The sequence below is a fragment of the Calliphora vicina genome, chromosome 4 (genome assembly GCF_958450345.1).
Source record: "Calliphora vicina chromosome 4, idCalVici1.1, whole genome shotgun sequence".
NCBI lineage: Eukaryota > Metazoa > Arthropoda > Insecta > Diptera > Calliphoridae > Calliphora > Calliphora vicina.
Window position 1 is genome coordinate 74,786,677 of NC_088783.1, and position 13,320 is coordinate 74,799,996.

Below are 13,320 nucleotides of genomic sequence, written 5' to 3' on the forward strand. Positions count from 1 at the left end.
TTGTCTCTTTAGTGCCACTAAGTAATCTATAATGTAGTTATTTTATACTGCATTTTGTATGAGTAATTCGTTTTTTATAAATTGTGATATTATTCTCCAGCAGTTTCTGTTCTATTTGCTTAAGTATTTTGACATACCATGTAGCGTAGCGTTAAGTCAATTGTCTTTTAGTGTCTCTATGTAACCTGAACTTTAAGGTTTTTTTTTACTGAACTTTAGAAACTAGTTATTTTACCCATTAGAAGTAATCTATTGTAGAGTTGCGGAATGAAGGTTTATTTCTAAACAATCAGTCATTAGACTGTCAATTTGAGGTCAATTAGCACCCCTACGTTTTGGTTTTGGTAAATTGGTTTTGTACCTAATCTAGTAAGTAGTTTTGTATCTAGTAAGGTAACTGACTCTATGTAACTGTTATGTGAATCCAGTGCGTTGACTACTTTGGACCAGCTATCAGAGAGTCTCATTGTAATCCAAAAATGGTCAAGGCTTAGGACGTGCTAAAATAGGTGATAGGAGAAATCACTAGTTCGGCACCGTGTTCTAGAACTGCTGGGGTAGTACAGATTATTTGTCACATTGTGGGAGTGAGTATGTGGGTATGTGAGTTTTGTTTATGCGGAAATGAGAGAGCATGTATGAGTTCAAGCATACATACATATATGTGTCGTTGGTAACACTTTTTGCTAGTTGTAGTAAACAAAATCTTTTTCAAAATGTTTGGTTTTCATATTTATACCCTACACACTATTGTGGCATGGTGTATGGGTCAATGATATTAGATATGGGGCCAACAAATTTGGCAGCAAAAGGAAACATGAGACTTAACAGGTAATGCCAGAAATAAGTGGCACTACCGGAAAACCATTTTGAAGTGTATACATACAAAAAATCCAAAGCAATATTGTTTATTTTGATTTTGGAATTTTATAATCACCTGGATTGTTTAAGGGATGAACACCCCTACCTCTATTATGTTGTGTTTGTATATTTGTTTACATAAATACTTTAAGTCAGGTCAAGGTCATTTAGTTGACACATTTCGTCTTACCTTTTTAATCTATTCTAAAACATGCCAAAAAACTTTTAAATTGGAAAAAAGTTGCTGTTTAAGGGAGAAAAAGATTTTGTTGTTGATTTTTAATGTGGGTTGTGTTTGTTAATTTTATACCTTAACATAATGGCTGAAATTAATGCTCTTAAACAATTTGTAGTTATAATTTTAGTCATATTTTTATTCATTATGGAGTAAATTGTTTGTTATTTATTTAATGTGACATATAAAACTTGAAAATTTAGTTTTTCTTAATCTCGTCAAAATAATATTTTATTTTAGAGCTCTAATTACGTCTTAATAACTATAGAGATATTTTTAAGTCTATGTTAAGCCCGACCACTTGATACCCTACACTAACTAAATGAGCAAAACTTTTTAAAATATGGGAGCTATGACTAATTATGGACCGATTGCCATAAAATTAGGTCGTGTGATTTAAGTCTATATTAAAGCTATTTTTATTGAATTTTATGTGTATACCAATATTTTTAAGAGATCTATACTCGTTAAAGTGATTATCGGAAACAGGCCTTATATGGGAGCTATGACTAATTATTAGGGTTTTTAATTTCCAGACCTTTTTTGATTCCCGGGAATCGGGACATTTTTTTCTACATTCCCGTGTACCCGGCTATTCCCGAAATATATAATGATACTGTATATTAGGAATATTATAGCCAAATTTCATATAAAAACTTAGTGTTATAATTTATTAAATATCAGAGCTTCGAATTAATTGATATAATTTGAGCTTAATTCACTAAAATCTTAATCCGTAATTAAAGACTGTCAGCCTTTTATTCCTTAAATCCATTCCTAATATTTAATTTTTTAGATTCATTCCAAAGCCTTTGTTTAAACTGAATTAATTTTGAAGTTAACAGAGTTTATTCAAACTTTGAATGATTAAATTTTTGTTAAATCAAATCATTTACAAAATTAATTGAAAAAATTGTCTTAAGCCTTTTTGTACTAGATTTGAATTGAAGAAAAATTTAATAAATTTATGAAGCTATTTTGTTATGGATTTGAAGAAGAAATTTAAAGAAATTCTAATGATTCAATAAGATATAAATTCTATAAATAAAAACCCCAAATAAATAATAATAATAAGCGGTCTATTATTGCCAAGATATAAGCAATAAACTGTAAAAACTTTCCACAGAGTTCTGACTTGTTTGCTATGTATTTTCGTCAGTTTTTAATTCCCGGGATTCCCGACTAAAAATCCCGGGAATCGGGTAGTGAAAAATTGGCAAAATTCCCAGGAAAATTGTACCGGGAATTCCCGGGATAAAAGCCCTACTAATTATGGACCGATCATAATAAAATTGAGTGATATGAATTCCGTATATATAAAACTTATTTGGAGCAAAATTTGTGTTGATACCTATATAAATTAAATATTTATGACCGATAAAGTCCAATTTCTGGAGGACGTTTGTATGGGGACTGGGTGAAATAAAGAAGGATTTCAGAAAGTTTCGTCCTCAGGCTAAAAAAATTATATGTAGCAAATTTTATAAAAATATCTTCAAAATTGCGACCTGTACTTTGCGCACAAGTTTTACATGGACTCAGAAAGTGACGCTGAGTCGATCGGTATACTTTAAGGTGGGTGTTGGGACAATATTTTTGCTCGTTACAAACATCTGCATAAACCCAATATACCCTTCCCACTATGGTGGTTTAGGGTATGATGAAAATAATTAAAATTTTAAAATATTTTTAGAAAACAAAATGTTTAGAGCAATCTTCAATTTCGTTAATTGTAGTTAGAATATTCAATATTTACATAAGCACAATTATTTTTCGGGCACAGTTTTTTTGAATTATTCTTTATTCCTAATCGTTATAATTTGAGAAATTTAATGAAATCAGCTTACTGTTGCTTGCTGAATTCTGTTTGAACATAAAATTATTTTTTTGACCAATGTTTAATGCATTCACATCTTAATAGAAACATAGTTTTAACAAAATAATGTGTTATTTTTTTAATTTAGTATTTAATTATTTTTTGTTTACATAATGGGCATTAATATCACAGTGAACACGCAAAAACATAACCATATACGGACACCACTATGTGATAAAAGACCTGTGTCTCCCAGTTTTGCCCAAAGTCCGGCATTGTTTTTATGGGCCCCCAAAGAGTTGGACTTCGGTGTAATTTTTGCAAAAAAGTGATATTCATATTCATAAAGAACAAAAAACTTAATCTTCAAGATCAAAATCTCAGAAAAACTTTAAAAAGTTCGATTTTTTACCTGTTTCGTTCCATATGTAGCAAACCGTTCAGAATTCAAGGAAACAATCAACTACAAAAATGTATTTAGGATCTTAATAAACAACTTTCTAGAACATATAAGCTTCCTAGGAATGATTCTTAACACCGTTTAGATAGACCAATATAAGTTAGTAAGAAAAAATAAAAGGAATTAAGTATTTTGGGCCATAAACTATTAAATTATTATAAACTAAAGCATACTTTTAGACAGCTTTTTGTTTAAATTATTTTTAAATTTATTTCGAATTTTTTAAAGGTTTTTGCGATTGATTTTATATGTTAACAATTTTGTTCTTTATGACAAGGGCTACACCGAGGCATAGTGCGGCCAAAGGCACCTTTGCCCGGCCAAAAGTCAAAAAAACAAGTTTTTAGTTGGGGGTTTTTTGTCATTGGGTTGGTTAAAGAAATGGTCTAGGCAAAAAAAAAATTTAATTTTTTTGATAACTACCTTGCAAAAATACTTACTAGAAGGTTTACTGCGCATTTTTTTTGCTTGTAATTTGGTAAGCTTTAATTTACATGAAATAACATAAAATAAACACCACATTTATATATAGAAATATACAGTAAACTCTCGAAAACGTGAACTAAGGAAGAGCTTCACAAATACTTATGCATGTATTTGTTAAATGCACTCTAACATCACCATATTGCATTTCACCATTGTAAATTTGTTAATTTTTAATAAATTTTCAATTATATACCCTAATAATATCAAAACAAAAATTTTTAAACAATTAGCAAATTCATTTAATTTTTTTTTGTAATGACGCCATATTAGGTCGTCCTTTTTGAATTTGCTAGTTCTGATAACGGATTCGTAATCAGCGACCCCAAAAACTTCCACATACAAACTCTCATCAGATCACTCTCATCACATTTTTCGACTTTTGGCCGGACAAAGGTGGCTTTGGCCGCACTGTGCGAGGCCCCAAATCTTTGTGAGCCCATTAAAAAAGGGCATGACTTTTAAAAATTTTAAATTTTGAAATCAGATTTTGTAGTTTTACCGTTTTAATAGAATTTATATGTAGTGATTCTTTATATTGTTACGTTTTAACCTTTTCAAATAGTTGGTTTATTTCCTTTAAATAGTTTAAAAATAGTTTAAAAATTCTAACAACTCTTTATTTACTTAAAAATGTACAACAACCACAGAATTAAATAGTCACTCAATGTTTTTTTATACACGTTTATAAATTCGCAGAAATACTGACAAACTTTTCATTCATTTTTAAACGAATTAATTTTTAAATACAGCACACTTTAAGGCACTCAGTTGATATTTCTTCAAATAGCGTCTCTGATAAACTCACTAACGACTGCAACCTCTGCCACTATTTATAACACTGCCATCTGCACTCTAGATTGCTTTTTAACTGTCAATGTAGAGCTTTCTAATACATACGCCATATGTGGTGTACTTTCTATAATGTTCTTTTACGAAATATTCGAATTCGAATATACGAGTCACAGCAAACAGCGTTGCCATACTGATATGCTACAGTTTGAGAGGTACTGCTATTTGAAAGCATTATGTAACTTTTAAATCAGTAAAATCGTTATATTTGAATTCAAGTACAATTTCTTAACAATATTGTCCGTCAGTGTATGAAGCCATAGTAAGTCGGACCTACAATGGGTCAAAATCGCGAGAAAAAAATTATAGTCCGAATAATTTGGTGAAGGGTATATAAGATTCAGCACATCCGAATGTAGTTCTCTTACTTGTTTTTTATGTAATTTTAACCATACAATGTTATAAGCCAGAAAAATTTTTAAAAAATATCGAAGATGTCTGTTTTGAGATATCCTTTGTTAAAGGATAATTATTTGGTTCAGTATACTGTGTTGAAAAGAAAAGGATGCTCCATTGTATCGTGAAGCATTCTTCCTCATATAGAGGAATATTTTTTTTGTAAAAATCTTTGGTATTTCAATAAATATTCATGTAATGAATCCTATGCAAAAAAATCTTTTTAGTCTGTGCAACATGTAAAACATAAGCTTGTGCTGATGTTTGTAACGTCAGAAAAAATATTAGTTGAAAATCCAGTTTAAAGTACACCGATCGACTTAGAATCTTCGACTTTTGAGTCGATTATTTAGTCTATTCGCACGACTGGCTGGTTGTCTATGCAAACATTTTTTTAAAGTAAAGGCAGCTATTTTAAAAATTTTATATTTACTATATATACGTTTTTTCCACACAAGGATGAAGCCAATCAAACGTGGTTGAACTTGGTCCATTATTTCACCTAGTCCCCATTTTAGATTAGATAGAAAAACACTCAAACTTTAACTTAAGTCGAATTTACAAGTTTTTCAATGTACACATCTACAGATTTGCTTATTCGTTCTCATTAACATTTTCTTACAATGCAGCAACATTTTGTAAATTTATTACAATGCTTACTTCTCCCATAGAATCGTTACATTCATGCAGTATGTCTAAACCATTTCTATTGTTGCAGTAAACTAAACAGGACAACAAATCCAGCTCTAAAAGCCAGCCTTCGGTCAATTCAACGCACACATCGCATATTACACGGAAGTTTGGTTTCCTATTGTGCTATTCGTTTAAAGAATAATCCAATCGTAGAAGAATTTCCTGTTGCATACGTGCAGAAAAATACCAATTAGTTATTCCCAAACACTATTTCCTGCTTTTTCCTACATTTCCATTAAAATTGCTAGTGATGTTAAAACAAGGTAACGTATTAAACTGCCAAAATCCATACACTTACAAAAGCATGAAAGCACTTTGAGGTTTATCGGAATATAAGCAACGATTGCCTTCAGCATTTTAAGTTGAGGTAAGATACAGTTGAGTTTTTTAGTTTACTGCAACTTTAAGGAATATGTATTTACGCTTTAAAAGTCTTACCAAAATCTCAAATATGAGTTATGGTTTTAATTTAATTTGTTTTTATTTAACAAAAATATTTTACGAGCTTTTAAACCATTACATTTTTTTTCAAAGATAAAACAATTTTTTAATATTATAATATGATGTGTTTATTGTATTATCATCATGATCTTTAACATCACACGTGACATGCAGTAAAATGGCTTCGCCTTATTGGTTTTTCTATATACAAAAGTACAAAATGGCTTCAATTTGCTGTTTTCTTGTAAGACATGAAAGTTTAGTGGTGCATAGAGCAGCACAATAAATGTGCACAAACAGAATTTATAAACCTTTCTTGTTTACTAGAAATAATTACACATTAGGGGAAAAGGAACCGTGATTACTGAAGTCTCATCTATAATTAATAGCTTACTTATATCAATTAAGTATGTTCAAAATACAATACTGTAATTCTCGCAGACACATTAGTCATTTCGCTTTATATTAGATACTTATATATTCGGCTGTACCGATTCTTATATACCCTTCACCAAATTATACTTTAAAATAAAATTTTTTAATATTTTTAGATATACAAAAGTTAAATGTTATTTTTTTTCAAAATTGTTTTTTAATTTATTTTAAAAAAGTTTTTTAATTTATTTTTTTATTTTCGAAAATGTTTTTTATTTTAAAAAACTTTTTTATTTTAAGTTTATTGAAAAAAAAAAAATTATGACAAAAAATTTAATAAAAAGCCTTATATACATCGTTGCAATGCACAGTGGACAGAATCAAAATTTTTTGGAAATAAATCTGGCTAAAATTTGACATGAGCGTAGCCAAGGAGTATTCGAATTGAAGTTATTAAAATGGGCTCTAAAAATCAAAGTAGGGTGCCTTCGACATGTAAAATTTTTTAAAGATTTTTATATTTTTGGAAAGCGCTCGGCTAGTCTTGAAAAAACATGCTTGTGTGTGCTATTTATATCTTATAATTTGCGACTTATAAGCATTACAAAATTGAAATTTTAAAATTTTGACATACCTTGGTCCGCTATTTTAAGCATATATGTCGTACTTTTAGACCGAATGGACTCGAGCATACAAAAGATTTCTGAGCAATATCAATTATGGATCCAATTTAAATATTCAATAAATTGTTAATTTTTGCAGTTTTTGGGGCGAAAAGGTGACTTAACTATTTACGAAGAACATTTTGGTATTAAAAACATGTCCTATTTTTCTAGTATCTCGCCCCTACGCCCTTCGGAACGTGAGATATTTGTTATCAAAAATTCAACTTTGGGCAACATGTTCTAAAATCCCAAAGCCGAAATCAAAAAACGGGAAGGAGTTTTAGAAACCTTGATGTGTTCTCTATTTATCTCTAAAGTATTTTCTCAGGCCAGAGGGAAATGTGGACCCCATGGGCATAATTGTAATAAATACCATTTTTGAACTCGAAAATTATAAGAGATAAATATCACACACAAGCATGTTTTTCCAAGAGCTTGAAATCGGATGGGAAACAAAAACATTGCACGTGTTTAAAAATTTTAAATGGCGAAGGTACCCTACTTTGAGCCCCCATTTTTTTAGAGCCCATTTTAATAACTTAAATTCAAATGCACCTTGGCTACGCCCATGTCAAATTTTATCCCGATCGGATGAGCCGTTTCAACATATATACAGACGGACAAACAAACGGACATTCGATATCTATAACGATCAAGAATGTATATAATTTGTGTGGTTGCAAAAGAAAAATGTAGCAATTACAAACGGAATGACAAAATTATACAAAATAAGTTTCAAAAAAATAAATGTGCATGACACTTCAAAAAAAGCTTATTTTAACATAATAAAACAACATTTTAAATTATATTTGAAATTTGTCTTATAATACGATATATAAAATAATACAGCCTAACTACGAAAGCCTTAACATCGATTTTAAGACCATAAAGTTGACTATTATTTTAAATTTCGTACCATAAAATAAATTTCAAATATAATTTAAAATGTTGTTTTATTATTTAAAAAAAAAGCTTTTTGTTTTGAACTTTTATGTACAATTTGTTTTCATAATTTTTTGAAATTTCTTCTTTTTGTTTACATTCATTGAAAAATATTTTCAATTATTTGAATGTATATGTTGGAAAAAGTTTTGAAGCTTTTTTCAAATAAAAACAAAAGTTCTATTTTAAAATAAAGTAGACTTTAACAAAAATTAACTTTATGGACTTAAAATTATCTTTAAGACTTTTGTGGTTAGGCTGATACTTTTTTAATAAATTATTTATAAATATTATGAATTGGAATAAATGAAATCAAATCATACTATTTATGTTTGGACTTTATTCTGTGTACAAGAGGTATTCCGACTCTATATTTTTGAAAACTACTCACTCACATATACGTGTACCATGTGAATTCAACTTCCTTGTGAGAGAATTATACATATCAAAATACCTGCAATTGTAACTTCGATTTTCCGACTAAATAAAGGACGAACCACGCGTTATACTTTCACTCAATATTTTTGAACACTTTTCAGCAAATTTTTATACCTAAAATATTTTTAATTAATTTTTAGCACTTAATTTTATTTGTGTTAAAATTTTATTATTGCACAGAGTTTAAATTTGTGGTACAGAAAATCAATTAAAATAAAATTAAAATATAAAATACATCAACACATTTACATTTTTGTTACTTATTCACTAACACATGTTAAGAGTCAGGTACTGTTGTCAAAGAGTCTTGTATATAATTTGGTTTAAAATATCATGAACTATATAAAAGAGGACGGAAAAGAACTAAGTTTTTGTCCTTGGTTCTTCTGATTTTTAACATATTCGGCTAACATATACCTTTTGGAGTTCTTTGAACATTTTAATTTTTATTTATTTAAATTTTTTAAAAAAACACTATTTACAGTACCCTCCATCACCATAGTGGGGAGGGTATCAGGCGTTAGTGCTAATGTTTGTAATGTCCAAAAATATCCACATTAAACTATACCTATCGACTCAGAATCAGTTTCTGAGTCTCTTATTTCACCTAACGCCCATACAAATATCCTCCCGAAATAGGACTTTATTGGTCATAAATGCACGTATCCACACAAATTTTACCACAAATAAGTTTTATATATAAATTAATCACACCTACGAATTTTGTGCGGATAAATCCATAATTGGTTATAGCTCCCATTTAAATCTCACTTCCGAAAATTATTTTTACGATCATAAAACTCTTAAAGATGTTGCTAACCAGAAAAAATTCAACACAAATATTTTCAATATAGAATGACAGCACGATTAAAAAAAATATTTTTTTCAAAAAAAAAAAAATATGCATTCATTATACAAATACAATTTTCAGATAAACTTTTAGAAGAGGGATACAAAAATTGTGAATTATTTTGATTTATAATACACAATACATGCAAAGTTGTATTTTTCATATACAAGTCCAAAATTTCCATTAAAAATCCTTTTATTAATCTTTGATAAGCTTATTCTAACGGTATATATTATAATCTAAAACGGTCCTTCAATCATTGTTTTTATTTGAAATAATCTACTTTCATCACAATGCAAACAAAGAAAAATACTGGCTTTTCGATTTTTGGATATATTTAACGTTTGTTGAATTAGTTTTTACAAATCCGCACGATGAGTCCTCTTAAAAATATTAATTGTTTTCAATAAACACAAAATTTCTGTTTTCTTATATAATGCAATAAGGTTAATAGATCCTTCCAAATCCATCATATGTTTACTTTTTGTTCACCTCCACCACCACAAGTTGTGAACTAGGGTATATTTAGTTGTGTAATTTCGTGAGCAATATTGAGCAATATTCATCTGAAACCAAACATAGTATATATTTTCTTGATCCTTATGAAATTCAAAGCCGACTGAGCCGTGTCCGTCTGTCTGTCCATCCGTCTGTGTGTGTCTGTGTAAAACACGCTCAACCAAATTGGTGAACTTGCAAAAAATATGTTTATTTTTGTCCTATGCAGTTTGGTATTGAAAATCAGCAAAATCTGTACCGCCAAAATGTGAGACAACCAAAAAAAAAATTAATAATTTTCACATATTTTTTTTGTTATTTGTGTAAATATATTGCAGACAATACCATAAATTTTACAATCGTTATTTTTATGATAAAAGAACTAACTCTGTTGAAATGGTAAGAATGGGTCCATGATTTCTCCTAGTCCCCATACATATTTCTTCCCTATAGTCTATAAATGCCTACAGAATTGCAGTATCCATACAAAATTCAGTAAAAATAAGTTTCGTGCTAAAAGAAATCACAACACTAATTTGTTTGTGGATCGGTCCATATTTGACCACAGCCCCCATATAAAGTTCAGGATTTTGTGACAATCGGTCCATATTTGTCGATAGCTCCCATATAGGGTCCACTTCTGAAAATCATTTAACTACTCAAAAATATCCTTATAATGTTATTACAAATAATACTCATATATATAGAAATCACCATACCGAATTTTATGAAGATTGAACCATAATTGGTCATGGCTCCCATATATGGACCATTTCCGAAAAACATATTAACCTTAATAAATATCTAAAACATATCGATATCAAAATAATTTGAGCAGTAATTTGTATCAAGTAATCATACTACTGGATGTTGTGCATATCGCTCCATAAAATAAAATGAAAATGTCCAAATGCCTCTAGAGTATTTGAGAAACAAAAAAAAAAATAATTAATAAAAACATATGTTTTATTCAATGCACTATGTGTCCAAAAGCCAAAATTGCGGTAAAAATTATATCCAAGGCATCTAACAGCATAAAACTTTTTGAAAAAACTTATGTTGCTAAAATAAGCATTTTCAAAAGAATTGGCAATACCCCTTCCTTTTCTGTAAACCCCCCCCCCCAACTCACCAAACATTTCCAAAAAGATCTCAATCTATATTCTCATAACACTTTCTATAAATACCATTTTAAAACCCCCCTTTAACCCCCATCACTTTTCTTATAAAACCCCCACTAAAGCTGGGTTTCCGCATACACCGTAATCGGCGCCGATAACGAAAACTGAATCTGAAAAAAGTTGGTGTTCGTTACCGAATGAATTGTTTTCCTTTCAGTTGGGTGCGTTGCGGCATAAAACAGAAACGAAATTATTTGTTTAATTTTGGATGTCGCACATTAAATAGAATTTCATTATTTTTGACAAAATCTATTATTTTTTCCTCTTCCAATAAAGAAAATTTATTTTTTTATTCATTTTGATTTTCTTTAAAATTGAAATAAAAAAATAATTAAAATAATTTCGTTCCTACAGCACCGAAAACAACCTACTTGAAGTTGTTTTCGTTCTGGCCCCAAATGACAGGTTTTTCGTTACTGATCGGTGCCGCTTCATTCCCAATTTTCGTTGCCGATTTCTGTATGGAATTTCGTTTTCGGTGCCGATTACGGTGTGTGCGGAAACGTACCTTAACTCACCAACAATTTTCCAAAAAAATTCAATTTATATTCTTATAGCACTATCTACAAATATAATTTCTTCGTTTGTTTGGCGTTATCTTGGGGCTCAGCTATAAGTAAATTTTGAATAAGCAATTGTAAAAGTAGTTACAAAAATTTTTAGTATATTTCTAGAAAAAATATAATTATTTGCATGGGTGAAAGTTGCAAAAAATTTGAGTATGGAATGAAGCTTGACCTTCTCACAAATAACCACATTTGTATCATTCCTTGGCCAAATGTTTTTGCAACATAAGTTCTATATCTACTACAGAAGACAAACAACTTTTTCGTAACTTCACAAAAAACATTACTAATAAAAACACGAAATTTTATACATAATATGAACATTTAGTAAAATATTTTAAGTTTTTTTTTTAAGTACACACCTCCGGTATTGTAATCCACTTTGGTAAAATCTTAGTTATAACTATTTTTTTTTTTTTTTAAATCACTTTTTCGCTAATGTAATTTTTTTTTACTTTCTTCAGCTTGAAAACTTTATTTAAAACACTTTCACAACTGTTTATATATAAACTGGTATTTATATCGTCGAAGTGTTAGGAATGAACCCTATTTTTTTTTTTTCAAAAAAGCAAAAGTTGAACATTTGAAATTTTGCCGCAAAAAAGTGCATGAATAAAAAAAAATATTTTTTTTTTTTGTAAATTACTCATATACATAATTAGTTTCAAAGGTTTATAAAACATGATTTTCATACAAATTATAAACTTTCCATAAATTTAATTTTTTTAATGAACAGGTTTAAATATGACCCAAAAGATTAAAAATAAGCCATCAGAAAAGTTCAAACAACAAATATGTACACAACAATGCAGAAAAAAACATGTGAATATATAAAGTAAAACGTTAAATTTATTTTATTTTAATAAAAACATAGTTTACAAAGTACAATGAAGAGTTTTTCGAGTTTTAAAAATGAAATAAACTTTATTTATATTTTCGTAAAATAAAATTAATAATTTTATAAAAAAAATTATTTGAATAAACAAAGCCATTAACAGACAGAAAACCCGACGGACATACATGGTCTTTAAGTTTCACAAAGACTAAATTTGTAGATAAATTTTGGGCTTTACTACCAATATTCCATGTGTCGTGTTGATGGATAAAAAAACTTAAAATTAATATATTCTTTAAAGAAATTATAATATATTCTTTAAAGAAAGAAAAAAACTTTGAAAGTAAAATATGCAGGTTTATTTTTCAAGCAAGAAGCTTGAAAAACTTGCCTTGATTATGAATAATGCCTTCAATATTTATTTCTATATAAATTATTCTAGTTGTATAAAATATATAGGGCATTCCAAACCATCATTCTATACTAACCATTATAAATTGTTTACTCCTTGTAAACTTTTTTTGTTTGTTTGCATTTAAATCCTTTTGAAGTTGCTGTAACGCTTGGAGGTGCCACTTTTAAATGAAACGTGTGTTGGATTTTAAATTGTGTGCTGTTGCAGTCATTGCTTTTAAACTGATGTTTATGTGTTGTTATCGTTTATATTGTATTCCCAGCAATAATAATAGCAACAACCATAACTACAATGGCAACAAACGGCTGCACCAATAAT

The 13,320-nt window shown here is 29.0% G+C and overlaps 1 pseudogene; it reads right to left on the reverse strand.

The window, feature by feature from the left end:
- LOC135958504 (uncharacterized) overlaps nucleotides 1–13,114 on the reverse strand; it is a 222,970-nt pseudogene extending 209,856 nt beyond the window's left edge.
- Nucleotides 13,115–13,320: the final 206 nt, after the last annotated feature.